Source organism: Mustela erminea, chromosome 1, assembly GCF_009829155.1.
Source record: "Mustela erminea isolate mMusErm1 chromosome 1, mMusErm1.Pri, whole genome shotgun sequence".
NCBI classification, from domain to species: domain Eukaryota; kingdom Metazoa; phylum Chordata; class Mammalia; order Carnivora; family Mustelidae; genus Mustela; species Mustela erminea.
In genome coordinates, this window is record NC_045614.1 from 20,063,073 (window position 1) to 20,078,686 (window position 15,614).

General features: G+C 56.1%; 1 protein-coding gene across 8 annotated transcripts in view; it reads right to left on the minus strand.

Annotated features, from left to right (window-relative positions):
- The window catches only part of CACNA2D2 (calcium voltage-gated channel auxiliary subunit alpha2delta 2), a 138,667-nt gene that overhangs the window by 38,645 nt on the left and 84,408 nt on the right, over positions 1-15,614 (minus strand). The window lies entirely within an intron of this gene.

The following is a 15,614-nucleotide window of genomic DNA, read 5'->3' on the forward strand; positions in this document are numbered from 1 at the left end:
TATGAACCCGACCTTCAGCCGAAAGATAAAACCCACCAAAACAATGAAAAACAACAAACACTCAAACCTCAGATCAAAACTCCGGCAACCAAAACTGCGGGGAAAATCACTAACGCGCCTCGAAGTGAAGGGCACCTCGGGGGACAACCATCACGTGGCCTGCGCGGTTGCTGGCGGCCAACAGGCTCCCTGGCTGACCTTTTCCCTTACTAGCTGCACACGTCCTCTACGAGCTGATTTAAAAAAAAAAAAAAATAGTAAAATGGATTTTTTTCTTTAAGGAAAAAAAAAAAAAAGGTCAGAATACATGTACCAGGAAAAAACTCATTCGAGTTGTGGATCCCCTCTGCAGGGGCTCCCCGCTCTCCACCCCCCAGGCCCGGGCTTGCTTGCTCTCTGTGGGCATCTCGGCCTCAGTTATCGATTCCTGTGCCTTCTTGGTCCTGCCTGCAAGGGCAGCCCCTGTTCTAATTTCCCAGGAAAGACAGGAAGAAGGGAGGGGTGGCTTGGGCTAAAGATGGAGATGGGGCTGGGGAACTGGGTACCCCAGAGGCTGGAATTTCAGACCGCACAGGATTTCCTGGAACATCCCCGGGCACCCAGGGAAGGTTGCTGTGTTGTACTGTGCCTGGCAGGACTTCTTAAAAAACCCATTCTTTCCTACTACTGATACGTCACCCTCCACCGGACAGTTTAACATGAGGAGTGGGAAGCCGTGTAGAAAGAGTAGGAAGAAAAGGAGGTGAGTTGGCACTTGGGGGATGACATCAATTCCACTGGCTTCGCTGCTTTAGCTTTCAACGGGAACCTCCCTCAGTCTAGAAAGAGCTGGGTCCAAGGTATCATGGGGCAGGATCCAAATGTGTCCACTGTGAAGGGGGCAAGGGGCGAGGGGCCCCTGTGGGTGAGCAGAACATTCTCAGGGGCTGGCCTGAATTTACAGAGCAGTTGTCAGGCACCATGGATGAAGTCCACCCTCTGGAAATTTCAGCTCTGGTGTTGGGTCACTTCAGGAAGGAATGAGTGTGGACAGCCTTGTGCTGAGGGCAGAAGCATAGGGCTGGCTCTTGGGGCCTTGCCGTGCCCGGTCACTACTGCTGCTCCTGGGTCCCCTGACGGGCACCCATCAGAGCTTTCCTGATGAGAAATAAGCCAAAAAATCCAACACACAGGTCAGAGTTTGGGCCATTGCCCCAGAGCCCGGCCATATGCAAGCACCTTACCCCTGATGAGGGTGAGCTGAGGGTTGGGCCATGTGGATTCCAAGGCTGGAGGAGCTTGGTCCAATTGGCACAAACCCTCAGGGGGCTAACAGGGGTAAGAACCCACCAACATAGCTGGCACCCCCTTAGTCTCAGCATGAAACCTGCATATCTGTACAGGGGACTCAGTCCCTAGTAAGCCAGGTGGAATTTCTCATAAAATTTCCAGTTTTGTCAGGTTTCCTCCCTCTGAAGGATGACCCAGTGTAATTCACCAATGTATCTTTCGTTCCTTTAAAAAACATGCAGATAGCGTCAGGTGAGGGTGTCAGGCCCAGGGCTGTTGGCCACTCTCCAGTCAGAGGAGATGGGCGACACACCATTTATCAAAGTGTACTGCGGAAATATCGCTGACTCCTCTCCCTCAACAGGCCATGTTCTGGAGACAAGCACGTGAGGGCATGGGTGTGTGTGCGTGTCTGTGTGTGACAATGGCCCTGCCACAGAGACCAGGAGTCCCGAGCTCCTAAAGCCGAGTGGCTGCCCAGTGCATAATCTGGGAAACGTTGCCTTCATCTCTCCGCACCTGTTTCTCACCTGTATATGGGACCAGAATCCTGCCTGGGCTCTCCTAGGGCCATGGGAATGCACATGCACAACAAGGTCAAGACAGAGAGCAGGAGGCAGACTCACTCTGGGTACTGGAGATATAGCCCCAGGTTGTAGGTTGCCCCTTCCCTTAGCTCTGCCCAGGGACCTTTGGACTGCTCCAAAACAATCTTGGATTCTCTCTTGGGCCTTCTGACCTTGGCTTGAGCTGCCTTCATTTGAAGCTCATGCCAATGAACTGTTTGTCCCTCTCCTTATCACTGCCTTTGTCCACTGGACCCCAGCATCCTCCCTGTCCTCCAGCCCAACCCTGCCTTAGGTAGGAACTGAGGGCCCATTTGTACGTCTTACTCAACCAACTCTACCCAAGTTGGGCCATCACTTCCCCAAGTCCATCTCTTGGAAGCTGGTCCCCTCCAAATCCCCCTACTCCTATGACTTCCCTCTCCCTTCTGACCAGACCTCTTCAGAACCACCCTCAACCCAACTTCAGACTCCTACCCAAGCTGCTTAGTATAAACTCATCCTCCCCAGGCACCCCCACAGGCCCATGTCCTCCCAGGCCCCACTTTCCTGTTGCCACCCTTTATGGGGACCTGTGTGGCCTGGCCTTGCCAATCTTGTCACTCTCACCCCATGACGACCTGGAGTTCTGCCTTCCCACCATGTTAGGTTCCCTGCCCTTGTTTGTGCTGCACCCTAAGCCTGGACTACCACCCCACCCCCAGCCCCCAAGCCTGCACATCTGCCTCCTGCAGGAAGCCTAGTGCTCTGGCCAGCCTGGTTTCCAGAATTCCCTGTGGCACCTTCCATCACTATTTTGTCTGGCTCCCCCCATATATGGTCTCTTGAGGGCAGGGGCTTGATTCACTGAAGTGTGGCCCTGGTTCTGGGTGCAGACTTCCATCTTGGTCAGTAGGCTGGTGGGGGGGGGGAGATCAGGAGGTGCCCTTAGACACCTGCTGGCTTAGAGGCCATGGGTTTGCCTGGGGTGGAGATAGCAGAGACCACGCCAGAAGCAGCACTGATGACAGAACACAGGGATTCCAGATGGTGCAGAGATAAAGGCGTGAGCAGAGTGAGGCTGAGTACAGGCCCCACAGGGTACCCCATGCAGAGGGGGCAAGTGATTGCCTCCGAGGTCTGAACTGAAGATGTCTGCCTCACTAAAAATCTCATCCACCAGTCCCACCCAGCTGCTGCCAAGTCAATGATGAAATGGTTTGGAAGCAAAAGTCACTGAGGCCTTGCCAGAGTGAGAGGCTGGGGGTAGTGGACATGGGCTCCTCATCTGGCCAAGTCAGCCAGGGGTTTGTCCTCCTGTTCTGGCCCCAGACCAGTGCATTCTCCAGACATGATCCGACCCCCTCCTCCAAGAAGCTTTCTCAGATGTCTTTACACCCAACCACGGCCCAGGGACAGGACATGGGAACATGGTGGTTCCAGTGGGAAGAGGTTGATATGACCCTCCCTCTTTGCTGTCAACAAATGTTTATTAAGCACCTACTGTGTGCCTGACCTATGCTAGGCTAGGCCCTGCCCTCATGCAGTGGACCATCTGTAATTCTTCTCTATGTCCCACCCATCATACCACTACAATTCGGTCCTACTGTCCCGAGCACAGAACTTGGTAGAGGCCTCTATACTAACAGCTGCCTGCGGTAGCAGTTTTGCTGGGAGAATTTAGGGGTGCTAGGAGGTCTTTCTGTTATGAAATGTACTTCCATGTAAAAGCTGAGTCTGAGCGCCCCCCACCAACTAGAACAGAGGAGTGTGATCCCCTGCCTGTGAGGACAGTAGAGCCCAAGCCCCCACCCAGCCACCATGCTCCCTTCCCATGATGTTATTTTTGTACTTTTTCCTAAAACACAGCCTGAGCGGGCCCTTCTCGACTCTATTAACATTAGGAATCTAATCAGTAATCAGGCAGCTCATAATTTTCTGATTAGCTCTGATTAGACCCAACCTCAGGGGGAGAGGGAGTGGGACAGTGAGAGGGGAGGTGGGGCTGGTGGGGCACCAGGACATGCCTGAGGGGGCAGTAGCTGGGCTGGGGTGGAGGGCAGAGGGAAAGGGCCTCCTTCCCCACTGTCCTCTGTCCTGGCAGAGGGTGTAGGGTGGAGTCTTGAGTTGCACTGGGTCAGAAAGGTTGCAGGGGTCGGACAGCAGGGCAGTAGGAAAGGGGCCCCTTTGTCCCCTCACAGTAGGGACCCCAGGGCAAGCTGGGCCTGGGTTTTCAGAACCATGGACAGAGGCAGGCAAGCTTGGCAGGGTGGCCACAGGGCTGTGTTTGGCCATCTGTCTGGGTCCTACCCTGCTTAGGTCCCCGGGGTCACATTCCAGGAATGATCCCAAGAGTTGCCTCGAGTGTTGGGACAGTGATCAACTGGTCAACTGGTCAGGCCCAGAGATGGGCCTGCTCAGAGGGCTGCTGTGCATGACCTTCACATGGAGAGCTGGCCCTGGCCACTGTTGCTGAGCACACTATAAGCAGAACTTGATGACCATCACTTTCATTGTAAAGACAATGAGGCCAAGGGCCTCACTGCACATTCAGGGAGCCAAGGCCTGGAGGGACCACCCAGATGATGGTATCAGTTAGAGGTAAGCCTGGACCTATACTGAGGCATCCCAGGCCAGCCAAGCCTTTCTTCTGCCTAGGTCCTGTGTATCACCGTCATACCACATGCAATGGATGGTTCCATGGTGCCAGTCAAACCAGACCTCCTAGACCTGCCACACGTGGGAACTGGACCTCTGGCCTGTCCCTAGTCCTGGATGACCATGAAGCCCAAACCTCTCCTTGCCCCCTACTATCCCATCCAGCGGCCTTCCCCATAGGTCCAGACTCTTCTGAGTCAAATCCTGAAGCCCCACTCAAATCAAGGTCAGAGTGGCCATGCCCGTGCCCCTGGTCTGAATTACCCCTTGTTGGACGCAACCATCCAGGTGACCTCTGGTGAAGCGCGTGAGCCCCGTTGGAGGAGACGTGCACAGCTAATGCCATGCAAATTGGCACGGAGGCAATCAGCCTGACTCTACAAGCTGCCCCACCGGCCGCAGGCTGGCTCATTGTCTTTTCTGTCAATTTGCATCTCATTACCCAGAAGGCTGTGCTTGCTAAAGGTTAAAAGAAAAAGAGAATCAAGCCTTACTGCACCCTTCCTCCAGTGAGGGCACACCCCCCATGTGGGATAGGGCTGCCCGGTGGACTGGCCCATGAGGTGCACTCCACGGGGAGCCCATCAGCTCCATCACCCCCACTGCCACCACCGTTACCCCATTGCCACCAGAGTGTCACTCCCATCACCACCATCACCGCCACCTCCGTCAACTCTGTTGATCCCCACCTAACCAACGCCAGCATGGCTCATCACCCCTACGACAATTACGCTGTCACTGGTCCTCCTATCACCGATCATGACAGCATCACTACTTCCACCTCTGTCATCACAGGCACCTCCACCATCACCTCCACCAGCACCACCTTCATCACCTCCCACTGCCTCATGGTCACCACCTGCTCCATCACCTCTGCATCCCTCAGGGGAGTCTGGTGAGCGGGCAGAGACCGCTGATCCTTTACCTTTCTCTGACTATCACCCTCCAGCATCATGGGAAGGTTAGAATAGTAAACAAACGATCTGGTGATCAGAGACCTCATAAGTCAACCACCTGGACGCGGGAGCTTGTAACTGGGTGTCTCAGGAAGGCAGCCCGTAAGGCCGGGGGGAGGCAGGTGGAGGGAGGATGCCGGCTGCTCTGACCGGGGCTTTGTTTATCCCCGATTAGCGGCCAGTGCATCCCAAGTCATCCTGCATGTGTGACATGGTGACTGTCCCCCTGTCTGAGCCTTGGTGGCCTCATCTCTAAAATAGGGCTTCTAGTAGTCTCAACCTCCTAAGGCCTCATGTGGATGAGGGTAGAAAATGAGAGGAGAATATCGAACATCTAGGACCCACTGGATGACCACATAAAACCGGCAGGCAAGGAGGGTGGTTTGATCAAGCTGGGAGGACTTCTGGGAAGAGGCAACGGCAGACCAAACTTGAAACAAGGCCAGATGGACGGGAGGAGGGAGGCGACTCCGAGTGGGAGCCTGAGCAGGGCCAAGTGGTGGAGGTGGGAATGAATGGGCCTCTCTGTGGGGAGAGGACAGTCAAGGCCAAGGCAGCTGATGCAGGCCTTCACTCTCCCACAGGTGTTTGTGCTCCCGGTGTGGCTTAGCCTACTCCACAGGGCACCATGATTTGCATCTTGCTTCATACACGTGTTCCCTCTAAGCCCCATGAAGCCCAGTCATTATTTCCATTCCACGGACAAGGGCGCCAAGGCAGAGAGATGAGCCTAAACCAAGGCAAAGTCAGGGCCTCCCTGCAGAGGTCACCCAGAAGAGGAGGAATTGGGGCCAGACCTTTCCACTCAGGCCATCACTCTGCTGGGTGAGGATGCCCGAGACCTGACCTTATCGCTACCCACCAGCTTTGGTGGTGGCCGCATGAGCACCACCTGGGACAAAAAGCTGGGCACCAGCTGGCCCAGAGGCCATGCCGGGGGCCTGGGAAGAGCCGCCGGGCAGACAAAGGCTTGGAGGTGGAGGGTGGGGTGGGCACAACCCGGTTGCCAGGTGGAAACGCCCAGGGTAAAAGCTGCTCTGAATCCTGGCTGCATCCCGCTGTTGCAATCAGCGTCGACACTTGGTTATTACGAGGAGTAAAGGCGGCCGGCGGGACAGCTGGAGCCTTGGCGACAACATTTAAGGCGTTTGTCAGAGCCATGGGACACGGGCTGCCAGGCGCTAATGGCTTCTGCTTGCTGCTGCCAAGTGAGAGGAGGGCGGGCAGGCGGAGGCGGCCTTGCTCCTGCCCGGGCCCCATGCCCACCTCATGCTACAAGGCTGCTCCACGACAGGTAGGGCCCACCTGGGCCTTACAGATGCCTAGCAACGGCTGCAGAGCCGTGGCACTGGATGGGGAGGGTGGGGCAGGCGGCCGGCAGCACGTGTCTGCCTGTCTGGGACCTTATCTCTCCCACCTCCACACAGGCTGCAGCCCCACTCTACTTGGGGGAGGGTCTCGAGTCTGTTCCCTACCGTGCTGTCTCCCAGGAAAGGGTCCCTCAATCCCATCTGGCTAAGGCCACTCGGCCCCTGATCTCCTCAGCCCTCTGGGCTGGACTTTTGTGGGAGGGAGCCCCGTAGGGACGGGCCCACGGTGGACTCAGATCCAGCCCGATGGGGTGATTTCAGCTCTCCTGGCCCCAGCTTTCCTCTCTGTGAAATGGGAAAATGGCACCATCCATCCAGGCACCCAGGGAGCCTGCCTCGGTGGAAAACGGGGGAATTGCTTAAGTGCTGGTTACATGGAACCCAAGGACACTTGGCCTTCTTAGGAAGGGCTAATCTCTCAGTCACATGTGCCCTGAGAGTGGGGGAGAGTGGCCCCCGGGACTGCCTGAAGAAGAGGACAGCTTCTGAAGGCAGGGCTGGAGCAAACTGCAGAGAAGAGCCAGTGGTTTTCCGGGAAGGAGAGACTTATGGCCAGGTGATCAGGTGGGGCTTTGAGTAAAAAATGTTCCTCAAGTATACACGGTCAGCAAGGACTTCCTGCATCTGGAAGTGCGCTGGTAGGACCTGTGATTTGCACAAACATTAATCCCCACAGCAGCCCCTACAAGGCAGGGCCCATGCCTACCCCATTCTGCAGATCAGGACATTGAGGCTCGGATGTGGTCGCTCAGTTTGTCTGCCGTCATGGCTCTCTGAGAGCAGGGTGGGGGCTGTTTCCCAACCTCCGCTCACTGATTCATCCATGAGACACCCCCAGTGCCCTCTCTGAGACGCTGAGCCCCTGCTGAAGAGGAAGTGGGTGGGTCTTTGGCTGGCTATGGATGGGAGCACACGGGATGGAAGAACACTGTGGGGCTGGGAGAGGAACCCAGGGGGCAGGAGAAGACCTGGATGGGCCTGAGCGCAGCCTCAGCTTTACTGGATGACCTTGCACTTGTCGTCCTGGGTGGCCTCCAAGTTCTTGCCTTCCACTCCCACTGGCTGAGGCCAGAGGAGGCAAGAAGGGTCCCTTAAGAAGGTGGGGAGCTGTGTGTCTTTCCCAAGGTCACCCAGCAAACTCTGGTCTCCAGGAGCCCTCTGCCACCTGTGGTCAGCCTCCAGCACTGCTGCCGTGCTCAGCTTACAGCCTGGGACCTTCAAAGCATCAGGGCTGGAGCTGGGTGCTGCTGTGGGTTTATGTTCATCAGCCTTGAGCCTGACGACACTCTGGGCAGCTGTGCTTGGCTCTACCTAGATCGAAGACTACTGCCTGAGACAAGGGGCAGAAGGTCAGGGCCAGGCCCATCCCCTAGAGGAGCAGACCTCAAGTCCTAGGCTGGCTGGCTAGGCCCCAGGGTCATTCTTCCACACTCATCAAGGCAGAACCTCCACGAGCCAATCTCACCCCATTTCACTGGTGGAAAATCCAAAGCTCAGTGGGAGGTGGGCCTCCCCTGGGTCGGTGGCAGGAGTGCAGGGAGCCATGAGGATAAGGATAGAAGTTGCTCACTGCTCTTGGATCTGCTTTCCTTTCCTGAACCCACAGAGATGGGTACTCTTTGGGGTGCCCCCTCCACCATGAAACTTCCCCACAAGAAAGGGGGGTAAGTGGGGCTCCTGGGATGGGGACTTCTTGAGCCTCCACTGAAGGAAGTCTGCCAGGGAGGAGCACGGCAGGGAGTCTCTGTCTTTAGTAGGGGGTGGGCCATGAGGCCTCTTCCAGCTGATTTTGTGGTCGACAGCTTTGCAACAAGGCTGGAGGGTTGGGAGCTGGAGAAGGAGGGCGTGTGCACATGCGCATTCAAACGTGTACACAGGTGTACATGCATGTGAGTCTAGGAACACAACTGCAGACTTAAGAAACCCTATGTGAACCCAGATGCACATAGGAGTGTGGAAACAGGTGTACCCGCGCATGCAGGCCAATGTGCGCTCGGGCACATTCACATGAGGCAGGTGAGACCACAACTTCATGTCCTGGACTCCGTCCCCAAGGCACAGGTTGGGCAGGGCTGTTTCCTGGGGTGGCTGGGTGTGGGGTGGCTCTCTGAGCCGCGGCTTCTGCCCACTCGTGCCTGGCCAAACAGAACCTTCTGGCTACCACCTGTCTTGTTCCTGCCGAGTGGTCTTTCCTCAAGCGTCCCCCCACCCCCCTGTTCATTCATTGGTCTACCTCCTCCCTACCCTCACTCTTGTCTACGATCATTTTACTTTGTGTTATCCCAATGAACACCACAGTATGGAATAAATGAAAAGGTGACCCCCAGAACACCTCTTCTTTCCACAAGCGTATCTGTGGCCTGAGCTGGGGGCTGGAGACAAGGATTAATCAGGCCGGGACCCACCTGCCCCGTCCCAGACTGCCCAGTGGAGGGAGGGGGCTCCCACACCTCCATGCTCACCCCCTAGCCCTGCGATCACAGTGTGGCCAATACCAGGCTAGGTGCACACGCAGACCAAGGAGATCTTGGGCACCGTCTCCTGCCAACTGCCTGCCGGGGGCCTTCGTGATTACAGTCATCACTCATGGGGGCCAACCATCATGATGTGAACACTACCATGGGGGGCAAGGCTGGTGCTACTGCTCTGTTTTTCAGAAGAAAAGCAGGTGGGAGGAGGATCCGGGACCCAGTCTTAAGTCTGTTCTGCTGCTGGGCCCAGGCCTGCAGGGCTTAGGCTGCGCTGGTCATCCCTTTGTGACCAGCAATCCCAGAGCTGTCAGCAGCCCCTGCCTATAGCCTCCAGCAAGGCTCTGAGGCTGGGACAGCAGACATCCCTGAGGTCACACTACAACCCAGGTGCCAGGTCCTGAACCCTGATTCTAGTAAAGGTTACAGGGGCTGAGGGGTATCATCATGAAAGTCTCCCCAGGCACCATTCTACGAGAAGTAGGACTTGGCCTCTGTGGGGATTTGATCTAAGTGTCTCATCTTCTGGAGTCAGAACACAAAGCAGCCGGTCTCCCTTTTCCCTTTGGCTACCAGGAGGCTCAAAGTCGACTCAGAGACTCAACACCAAATGCCTGGTCTACCAGGGGCTGCTTATCATGGCTCTTTTGTCTTATCCTTATTATTCATATTCTATGTTTTACTATGTATGCTTTCTTTTTTGAAAAGATGCTCAATACTTTGCTGAATGAATTAATGAATAGGCCAAATTAAACTGTGCACCCGAACCTGCCCATGCTCTCCTTTCCTCCCTCCCTCCCTTCCTGGAGATTTTATTTATTTTAGTGAGCGGGAGAGAGAGACAGCATGAACGAGAGGAGCAGAGAGAGAGAATCCTAAGCAGAACCCATGCTAAGCATGGAGCCAGACTCGGGGCTCGATCCCAGGACTGTGAAATCATGACCTGAGCCGAAACCAAGAGTCAGACGCCTAACCACCTGCGCTCCCCAGGCGCCCTCCATGCTCTCCTTTTCTAAGACACAGCTCGACCCATGGGAAGGAGCACTGGACAGGAGCCCAGCACTCTGTGGAGTGTCGGCCAGTTGCTCTCCCCGGCTTTAGTTTCCCCCTTCCTGTACCTGTCTCTGCATCCCCTCCCCAGGTCGGGTAGGATGGGTGGCTCTGTGAACCAAGACTGACAGGCAGTGGGCAGTGGGGCCCTGCTTGGAGCCACCGCCCCACCACTGTGGCAGGCGGCATCTGGCAGGCACAGTCGTCTCCCTGGAAAACGAGACGCTTCTTATTGAGATAACGAATCGCTCCATTTAGATCCAAATTAACCTCCCCCAATTACCCCATTTTCTACCACATTTCACCAGATCGAAATCCCCTTCTGCCGGCAAAGTCATATGCCTTGCCCCTCCCCATTCCCAAAGCCACGTTCAACGGCCCTAGAGGGGCCAGCCATGGCACCTCCCCTCACCATGACCATGATTTTCTTTTCTTTCTTTCTTTTCTTTCTTCCCAGGGGGTGGGAGTGGGAGCAGGGGGAATGTGAAGCTTGATGCAGCTGTCGCTCTGAGGACCGAGAATTTTTATTTTATTTTTTTAGCTCATTCTTTGAAATAAGGATGCAATATGGGATCAATTTTTGATGACAGTGAAGTAAAAGGGGAAAATAGTAGCAATTTTCTCTTCTGAACATGCCCTATTTAATGGAAGGATGTCACGGTGGTTTTATCCAGAGGAGAGAGAGGGCCTGGTTCCTAGGGACACATGGTCAGATGTGTCTGGCAGGATCTCCAGCCTGGGGATCGCTGGATACCCCCTCCCCAGCCTCCCAGTGCCCCCATTAGGAGAGTCAGGGCCCAGGACATGGGGAGAGGAGAGACTGAGGGGGCAGGGCTCCATGTCACTTTCTGGGGCCTGGCGACTATGGACTGAGATTCCGTCTCCCTGACCCAGCTCCAGGGAGGACCCTCCCCACCTTGTGCTCTGCTGGTCTCGGCCTGCATCAGGATTCTAGAGCTGGAACCCCAGGGAATCCAGTGTTAATTAGGGTTATAAAATCCTGCCCAGCTGCTGCTGCCGCCTTTGTGTTAAACCTAGGGAGCTGAGCTCCCGTTGGCCTGGAGCTGATGAGGGTGAAGAAGAGTGGTGGAGGCTGAGGGGGGCGGGGCGGGGGTGGGGACACACCAGGATGAGAGAGTGACGTGCTGATTCCTGAGCTGGCCGGGACTGGGCGCTCAAGGCGGCCGGCTCCTTGTCCTGGAGCTCAGGAAGGAGAGATGGGGTGATCAAGGGGGCAGTGGTGGGGGTGTTTCTCAGTGGGGGGGGTTCTCAGGGACACTGTAGGAGGAATTAGATGTGTCCCCAACCCCAGTTCCTGCCTTAGAGATGAACTGCAGTCAGACCTGGGCTGAGGGAGTCAGGAGGACTGGCTCTGGCTGCGGCTCTAAGTTGCTGCAGGGGGAGATTAAGATCCTTGGGCTGGATGGACTGGGAGGGAGGCCGCCAGGGCCACATCTCCACCAGAAACCCAGCCATTTGCCATGGAGCCCCTTGAAGCCTGGGGGACCCCGGAGCAGCTGAGTGCCACCCTAATCAGCCTTGGCCCACCCTTCCTGAGGTCTAGTCCCCTCTGGCCATCTGTCTTCCAAGGCCTCCTTCACCTTGCAGTGCGGGGACTGGGGACAGACATGAATTAGAGCCATACCTTGAAGGACTGAGTTACTCGGCTGCGGGCGTCTCCTTCGCAGACACGTGCGGTCACCCCAGGCGGCTTGTGACCCACGAAAACAGCACATGGTCACACCAAATCCCCACATGCTGCCACGCGCCTGCACGGAGCCCCCGGTTATGAAGACACCCAGCCACGCGCTCACAAGCACGGCCCCCACCTAGGTGTGGTTGTCGCAGTCGATGACTCTGGCTTCACACAGTGGGAAAAACACTGGCCTCTCTTTGGAGCCTTTTCCCATCCACCACCCACGGGCCCACTATACAAGTAAGCCCAGACCCCCTAAGTGACCTTCCACAATCCTCAGGAGGAGGCTACAACACCACTGGCAAGAGCCCAGCTCCTGCTGCCTCCTCCAGGGCTCCCCGTGCCCCCAAATTTCTGCAGATCCTAGGCGACAAGTAGAGAGGTGGTGGGCTGGGCTTAGCATCGACAGATGCCGCCTCAAACCGCGCCCGCCACCTCCCTCCCCTCCTCAGCTGTGGCCGGGCCTCTGAAATAATTAGCAATTCTGCTCGACAAAACGCTGGCCCGATGGGATAATAAACTCCAACATCTGTCAGAAGAGCAAGCTCCTATGGAATTGCCAAGAGAAACATTTTTCTCCTCATTCAATTCACATTTAAATCGAAAACAACCCCTCCAAGTCTGCGCCAGGCCGGCGGCACGGGGCTCCGGGAGCCCACAAGCTGTTCCCGGGCCTGCAAAGAGGCTCGGACGAGTGGTGATCACTCACTCAAATTAACAAATCATTTTATTTAGAAATGAAGAGAATTTGTAAATGACGGATGGCTCGAGAGCCACTGAGGAGGAGAGGAAGCCAGCCATTGGCCCTGCTGCTACAATAGTGGGCGGTCCTATGTCCCCAGTACCCCTCGGGCCCCAGGTGGAAAGGCCTCCCCGGGAGCTCCAGTCCTGGGAACCAGCACTCCCCGTCTTCACCACTGCCCAGTGTTGTAACAGGCCAGGGATCACGTTGCTGTTTTGTAGTGGAAAACTGAGGCGCAGTGAAATCCTAAGACCCCAGTTGTTCCTCCTGGCCGGAGAAGGACACAGGCAGGGCTCCCTCTGGCTCCCAAAATAGCCTCTTGGGCCTGCAATTCCATGTCTAGGCTGCTGGAGGCACTGTGCAGAGAGGACTAGGTCCTCTGTGAGTCCAGGCTTGGGTCTGGCTATGTGCAATCCTTGCTTTATTCAATACAACTGCACTCTTTCCTTTTTTTTACAGCTACACTCTTGAAACAGGAACCCTAGAGACTTGAGTTCTGGGCCTAGGGTCCAGATTAACTGTCTATACAATGAAAGATGTAGACTTGGATTGCCAGGGGCCTTCCCAGCTATGAGGGCCTCTGAAGACTGGGTATCCAACACTGATAAATGGAAAAAAAAGATACTGATGAATGAGCCCCAGTCCTGGCCAGGCCCCTCCTTGGGGTTCTGACAGTGGCCTGTGTGCCTCCATAAGGTCTCCTCTTTAGGGTTCCCCAAATGCCCCTATTCTTCCATCATACCCCTCCTCAGGGTTCTCCCAGGACGTATGTGCCCTCATCTAAGACTGCGCTGCTCTGTCACGTGATTCCCCAGCACACCGTGCACTCTCCGAGGCAGGCACAATGCTGTTTTTTTCCATCCCAGTGGCCCCAGTGCCCAGCTCTTGGTAACTATTTGCTGAATCAACATATGAATGAATGAATGTCTGGTTGCGCAGACGCAGGAGACAGGGGTTTGATTAAGCATCTGACTATCGGGCCACAATCTCATACCTCCTTGCTTTTGCATGGAACATTCCCTCCACTTGGAATGCTCGTCTCCTCCCTGCTCTGCCTGCTTCTTAATGTCCAGCTCTGTTGAACTCTGTGCAAAGCTTCCTGTTCAGCTTCTAACAGCTGTAGTTACCATAAAGTCACCAGGCTGGTTGACAAGGCTGGCCACCCTGGGCCAGGCTCTCTTGAGGTCACAGCAGGGTCTGATTCCTCCTCCTGTGTCCCCTCTTGGGCCAGAGCCCAGTCTGTGGTGAGGGCTCAGGACATGTCCTACCTCTGAGAGCTTTCCAGTTGGGAATGTCAGGAGCTGCTGATATAAACTGAGGAATGACCTTGGAGAGAAGAGGGTGTTGTCGAGGGGTATGGAGACAGGAGACTGGGCCAGAGGGATGGGAAGCGGAGGCCAGATTCCCAGGACAAGACTCCTAGAGCTGGGAGCACTGGGGTGTTGTTGAGGTCTGGTGGAGGACTGTTTTGCTTCTACAGGTCACTTTCCTGCACAAGGTTCAGGGCAATGCTTCTCCCCAAACCATGACTGTGAGCCCAGATGCTCCACTGGGGGCTCCAGGGAGCCCCTGCCAAGGAAAGAACAGACAGGAACAGGGTGCTTTGAAAACACCATGCCTCTGTCCTGGACCCCAAAGGCTCTACAGAGGAGCATCGGGGAGACCATGACACCAGCTGTGGGGCTGTGTCAGGCTTAGATGGGATCCTGGGAGGCTTGGGCCCCTGCTGGAGCCATCCACGGGCCTTTTCCTTTCTGCACCTCAGTTTGCTGGTCTGTAAAGCAGAGATATCCTCCCCTAGGTGCAGTGGTGCAGTGAATGGACAGAGGGATGAGGCAGCTGTGACAGGGGTTTCCGGGCAGGGGCATCTAGCTGGGACACACAGGTGCACGCATGTGCGCGTGCATGGGCCGGGCCACACGCACACACGGGAATTACTCGCAGGTATGCGTGCACGCCTATCTATACCGTCTGTGTGGGCGCGTGGGCTTGGGTGTGCTGCCATGGTTGCAGAGTGGGAGATGGGCTGGGAGCACACGGCTTTTACACAGATGTGTGTCTGTGGCTGCCTGGGCACACCCACATGAGTGCCTGTGAGACGGGCCGCGGTAGGCAGCAGGAACCTTGTGGTGGTACAGCTCTCCCTCCCTTCCCACCCCAGCTCTTCAGTCTCTTCCAGCGCACACCCCACGTGTCTCCCACATCCACTGGTGCACGCACGCCCCATCACGGAGAGCCCTGGCCCGTCCCTTTGCTGCACACATGGACGTGCATCTCCAGGCAGCATCATCCCTGCCATGCACACGGGGCACAGCCCAGCCACACCGACAGCCTCCCACGAACAGACACATACTCCACTTGTGTTTTGGTCTCACGTGGGCCCCATCACCACTGCTGAGCGCTCTAAAGGGCCGCTGGGGGGTCTCCTTCGCTGACACCAGCAGCCCCTCAGGGTGGGCTGGTGCTGGGCAACCCAGAAAGACCCAGAACTCCCTGCATCTCTCACTGCCTGCCTGGAGGAGATGCTCTAGGCCCAGGTGGGGGTCTGCTGAGGGATGTCTAGGGGAGGCTCCCGTCTCCTCAGCTTCTTGGCAAGAGCTGGGGCTGGACCATGGGAGAGAGACCCCAAAGGCGGTCAGACCCTACAAGCAGAGACGCCTGTGTCCTAGGTCGGGGGATGGGGCTTAACCTTGAGCCGCCACCTTCTCACTGCCTTCAGCCTTGCTCAGGTTCTGAGTTTGCACTTGGGGGTATGTGTGGGGGGGGGCCGACGCCCACTTCTTGCTCGTTGATGGGACGCTCTTCTGAAACACCCTGACGTCCCATTACACATCCTCCCATCACCTGGCTGCCCTCTGTC